A 6,000-nucleotide genomic window follows, 5' to 3' on the forward strand; every position below is an offset into this window, starting at 1 on the left:
GACGTCTATAAGGGCCCCTCCTAAACGAACGTTTAGTGGGCTGACAGGGGAGTTGAAGCGTTCATTTGTTCAGCCTCTTAGACGTCTGTGTCCCTCCCATGGACGTCTATAATATTATAGATGTTCGTCCCCCCGCACAACGGACGTCTAGAGTTTCACTTATTTACGAATATGCCACCTGTCAATTATTTACGTTGGGGCTTTTGTGGACGGACGTCTTTGGGGGGACGTTAAAAGCCAATTCTGCACTAGTGTGGGGAAAATACACTAATTTTGATTTATGTGAAATATAATTCATTGTTTTTTATCATATTTTGATGTATAGTTAATATATTTTTTATTGGAGAGAAAACTTGAATTAAACTGAATTTAGTATATTAAATCGTGTTCGGATGGGGAAGTGAGTAGTTATGGTGTTGAAGCATTAATTAAATAAATAGAAATAAGAGATGTATGTACTAAATTGAGTTAGGTGCCAGTTACATCAATAATCACCAAATGCTGTAAACATTGACAAAAAGTTGTTGTGTTCAGAAAACTAGAGAAGATAGAAAAAAAAGTTAACGCCTTTTGTACCTATTTATCGAAAGGAATTTGATTGAGACAATTTTTATCCACGTTTGGACGAAATTGACACTTTTAAAACAAGTTTGGACGTAATTAAAACTTTTTTAAAAGGATGGACGAACTTGACACACTTCAGCCAAATCGGGGACAAAGAAAGCAATTAAGCCATAAAGGAAAGACAACTATTTAAGTTGTTCAACACATCTTACAAGGACTTCAAGGGAAATTTCCTCAAGGTTGTCATTCTTGAGGCTGGTCGTTCCCAATTTTATTTTCCAAACGATCAACCTAAGTTTCCCTTGTACTGGACTAATGAGTGCATATTTATGCCCACATTTATGCTTTAAAATTCAAATTTTTGATGGGATAATTGTGCTTAAATGATTGATTTTAAGTGGATTTGTGATGATTGGAATTGTTGGGTTTAGGAAATAAAGAGACGTAAAAAGTGAGTTTTAGCACATAAATTATTCTTTGATGTTCTAATGTTTATTTGTGTAGCTGAGAATATAAGTTTTATTGGTCCAAATGGCAATTCAAGGCCCAAAATCAGATTTTATTTGGAAAATTCAAAAGGGGCTAAAGTGTAGATAGAAGAAATTTCAGGGCATTTATGCAATTTTGGAAAGTCAGAAAAGCTAAAAGATAAAATTCAGTTGTTGAATTAATGTAATTTGGGAATATCAACAGAAAATATCTTCCAAATAATGTTATAATTATCTACATCTTTTAGTTATTTGGAAGATATAAGATAAAAGATTTTGTCAACTGAATATTCAGAGTCCAAGCCCAATCAAGCCCTATATAAAAAGACCCAGGGGGGACTTCATTCATTCATTCTCTCATACTCCTCTCACTTTTCTTTCATCTTGTATTCAACTCCATTCATGGAGAGCTAAGCATCTAGGGCTATTCTGTTGTAATTCCATTATGGATTCTGAGGTTAGATTGAGTTAATGCAATTGTTTATTTTGATTATTGATTTAAGTTGTTCTCTCTCTATGTCTTTCATCTCTCACTAGTACAGTTAAGGGATACGACAACGGTTATTTTCGCTAATAGGCCTCGGTTCCTGAACCGAGGCATATTCGGGCGAGGTAAAAAGCGGTGGACTTTATGCCTCGGTTTTTGAAACGGGACATATAATGATACGATTAGGCCTCGGTTCTAACAAACGAAATCGTTTCACTCCCTTTACTGCCTCGGTTGGAGCCTGAACCGAGGCAGTATGGTCCATTTTTTATTTTTTTTTTCTTCTTTAGCCACTCGTATCACGCCTCAAGCTTCTGTATTGCTCAAGCTTCTTGACAAAAATCATTTTGGTGCCTCAAGCTTCTCAGATTCAATTCAACAAATCAATCTCAGATTCAATTCAACAAATCAATCTCAATCTCAGATTCAATTCAAGCAATCAATTTAACAAGTAAAGTCAAATTCAATCTCAGATTCAATTCAAAACAAAAATAAAAGAAATCTGGAGAAAAACGCTTCTGGATTCGCCTCCGCAACCTCAATCGCCGCATCCGCCTCCGCCTCTGCCATCACCGCTGCCTCTGTCGCTTCTCCTCCTCCTCCGCCACATCCTCTGCATTCGCCTCCGCGCCCTCCGTGGCCTCCGCGCCCTCCGCGCCCTCCGCGCCCTCCGCGCCCTCTGCACCCTCCGCGCCCTTCGCATTCACCCCCGCAGCCTCCACATCTGCCTCCGCCACAAGGCCCCCATCCCCGCACCGTTCTTCTCCGATATTCTTCCTCCGCCGCCGCCGACTGCGCGATGCCTCTCCTTCCTCTTCATCGGGTGCTCTTTACGGAAACGGTGGCAGATCTGGGCGGTGTGGTGTGGTTTAGTTGTGGGAGGTTCGTGGGGGTAAGGAAGAAGCGCCTGGGGAGGGAGGCGAGAGCCAGGGGAGGCGAGAGCCAGGGGAGGGATGGCGAGGCGAGAGCCAGGGGAGTGAGAGATTGACGGAGGGAGAGAGCAACCGAGGAGGGAGAGGGAGGGAGAACGAGTGAGAGGGAGGGAGAGTGAGGCAGAAAGAGTGAGAGGGAGGGAGAGTGAGGGAGAACGAGTGAGAGGGAGGGAGACTGAGGTAGCGAGAGCGAGGGAGATCTGGAAAATGAATAGGTCTCGGTTCTCTGCTGGCCCGAAGCCATACATACATATAGGTCTCGGTTCTACACCTGACCGAGGCCTATAGTTCTTAGAAAAAAAAAGTATGAAATGATTATATACCTCGGTTTGCGTTTAAACCGAGGCATAAACACTATTCTACACTGGTTCTGAACGAACCGAAGCCATAGGCTCTGCACTTATTTCAAATTTCAGAGACTGTCAGGGGGTAGGTGAGCTTTTAGGCTTCGGTCATTACTTTAACCGAGGTAATATGACTTATATGCTTCGGTTGATTTTGAACCGAGGCGTATAAGTTTGATAGACTTCGGTTGCACCTAAACCGAGGCCTATAACGCGAGTTAAAAAGCAGTTTTTATACTAGTGTCTCTATCAAATTAAAAGCAAAGATTTTTGCATCATAGTGTGTTTGAATCTACATGCATATTGATTATATGAGTTCTAGGGTTTCTAGGTTTAATTGAGAATCTACTTTGATTTAATTTACGAACTTTCATATGATTAAATGGTTTTTACTATCAATTGAGATTGTACTTTGATTGATTAGTAATAATTTCAACTATAATCAATTGAGAATTTACTTTGATTGATTAGCTTTTAATTTGGTTAGGAGACTTAAGAATAGACATGATTAAACACAATAGAATTTGATTGAGATGTATTTTGGTTGAATTTATTGTGAATAATCTAGAAAGGTTTTGCATTTGATTGAGAATTTACTTTGGTTAAATACACGATCGCCCTCAAATTAATTAAGAATGTACTTTAATTAATTTGAAACTTAATCAATAATTAGTTGAACAATTATTCGTGAATAACCGATGATGAATCTATCTTTGAAAAGTAGTGCAATTAGCCTATTTCAACATAATTGTTTTTAAATTTCCTATTTATTCTTTAAACATTCTTAAACCATTACTTTTATTCATAAGCATTGCATAACATTCATAAGAGTCAGATATTCGAAAGTGATAACAGTTGAAAAACTGTTATTTTCATGCTTGAAATTGATACTAAAAGCAACCTTTAACACTTAGAAACTAGCTTGAAATCATGCTTTTATTCATATTTTCAGAAATAAGAGAGCTGGACAGGTTTATGCTTGATTTCAGTGTTTTTGTGCAGGTTTTAAGGTGAATTTGGTGAAAGAAGTGAAGAAGGAGAGAGATGAAATCAGAAAAGACATCAAAAAGTGCAAAAGGAGAAGCCGCAATTGCCGCTCAGCGGCAGTTTACCGCTGAGCGGCACTCAGAAGCTCACGGGGGATCCGCTGAGGGGCAAAATGGCCGCTGAGGGGAAGAAACCAACTCACGCACTTACCGCTGAGCGGTACTTTACCGCTGAGCGTCACACTTATGGGCTTGGGCCTAAATTTTCTGTAATTTTAGAATAGTATATAAGCTTTAGGACGTCCTAGGGTTTGTATCTTTGGCAGAAACGAAGCAAACACTCTCTCTTCCACCCCTTTGAAGGAGGATCTTGGATGCTCAGGCTACCTCTTCACCTTTCTAGGGTTTTATCTTTCATTCTTTCATTATTATTCATCTAGTTTCACCATGAATATGGTGAACTAAACCTTGTATTGTTGTTGGGGAATCAATGTAGTCTTGTGAAACTCTCATATATGGAATTAGTGTTTAAACATCTTATTTGAGATACATGCTTTCTTTCATCATTAGTTAGGGTTTTTTCTCTTTGCTCAATGCTTGCTTTGTTTAACTCATTCAATGCATGATTATTGATTTTGTCGATACGGGAACGTACGGGGAAGTCTAGATCCGGGGAATTTCTCCCAATAGTATATTGGTTGCCGTTAAGCTCCTGCACTAAAAGAACTAATTATTAGGAAGGCTAGGAATTGTATGAACTCGTAATTAGGGATAGGCCTTCTTGCAAGGTAATTTAGAGAGTGGCATTAACAATGATGAAAAGAATGTTGAATTCCTAAAGTATATGAGAGTGGATAAGATGAAATTGATGACCCCAACAACATACTCATCCATATATTCCATTGAAGTGTTTGTATTTTATTTTAGCCATTGATCACAATCATGCATACATGTTTATTTTCTGTTTTGCATATTAAACTTCACTTATTTTGTTCTTAAGTCTTAAATAATCAACAAATCACATAACTAAACTAGGCCGTGAGTCCTTTGGGAGAACGATACTTGGTCTTACCGAGTTTATTACTTGAAACGATTCGGTCATACTTGCCGATTGTTCAACAGAAAGCAATTCCGTGTTCGTTGGGGAGACGACTCAGGGTTACTTTAACCCTATCTACTTTCTTGAATACTACTACTTGGCAATACTGAAGTTGCCTTGAAAAGTAGTATTAATTTGATAGCTTCAACGACAACCTATCAAATTTGGCGTCGTTGCCGGGGAATACGGTTAGTATTTTGAATATTTTGATTCTTATTTTTATTTCTTATTTTTATTTTTATTTTTTATTTTTATCTTTAATTTTTTTTACGCACATACATTTAATTTAATTTGAGTTATTTTGTAGTCTTTAGTCATTCTTGTTTTAGCAAAAATCTTTGTTCTTGTTTTAATTAAGAATTCTCTTGAGAAATACTTGAGGTTAGTTTGAATACACTTAGGCTAGGAAAGACTTGGTACTTAAGTTGTCTATTGTGACTGATGGACAATTTTATGAACACCAAATTATGATGTCACAAACTTGTTTTCAATCGGCAAGTATGACCGAATCGTTCAAGTAATAAACTTGGTTAGACCAAGTATCGTTCTTCCCAAAGGACTCACGGCCTAGTTTAGTTATGTGGTTTCTTGATTAACTAAGACTTACAAACGAAATAATTGGGGTTTAAGATGCAAGACAGAAAATAAACATGTATGCATGAATTTTGATCAATGGCAAAAAGCAAAAGATAAACACTTTCAATGAAATATAGATATGAATATGTTGTTGGGGGTCAATTTCATCTTATCCACTCTCATATATTTTAGGAATTCAACATTCAAATCATCATTGTTAATGCCACTCTCTAAAGTACCTTTCTAGAAGGCTTCTCCCTAATCACGAGTTCATACAATTCCTAGCATTCCTAATGATCAGTTCATAAGTGCAGGAGCTTAACGACAACCAATATCATATTGGGAGAAATTCCCCGGATCTAGACTTCCCCGTACGTGCCCGTATCGACAAAACCAATAATCATGCATCGAATGAGTTAAACAATGCAAGCATTAAGCAAAGAGGAAAAACCCTAACTAATGATGAAAGAAAGCATAAGTCTTAATTAAAAGATGTAAAAACAGATTCCATATATGAGAGCTTC

The sequence above is a fragment of the Vigna umbellata genome, chromosome 10 (genome assembly GCF_029865625.1).
Source record: "Vigna umbellata cultivar VRB3 chromosome 10, Vumbellata_1.0, whole genome shotgun sequence".
NCBI lineage: Eukaryota > Viridiplantae > Streptophyta > Magnoliopsida > Fabales > Fabaceae > Vigna > Vigna umbellata.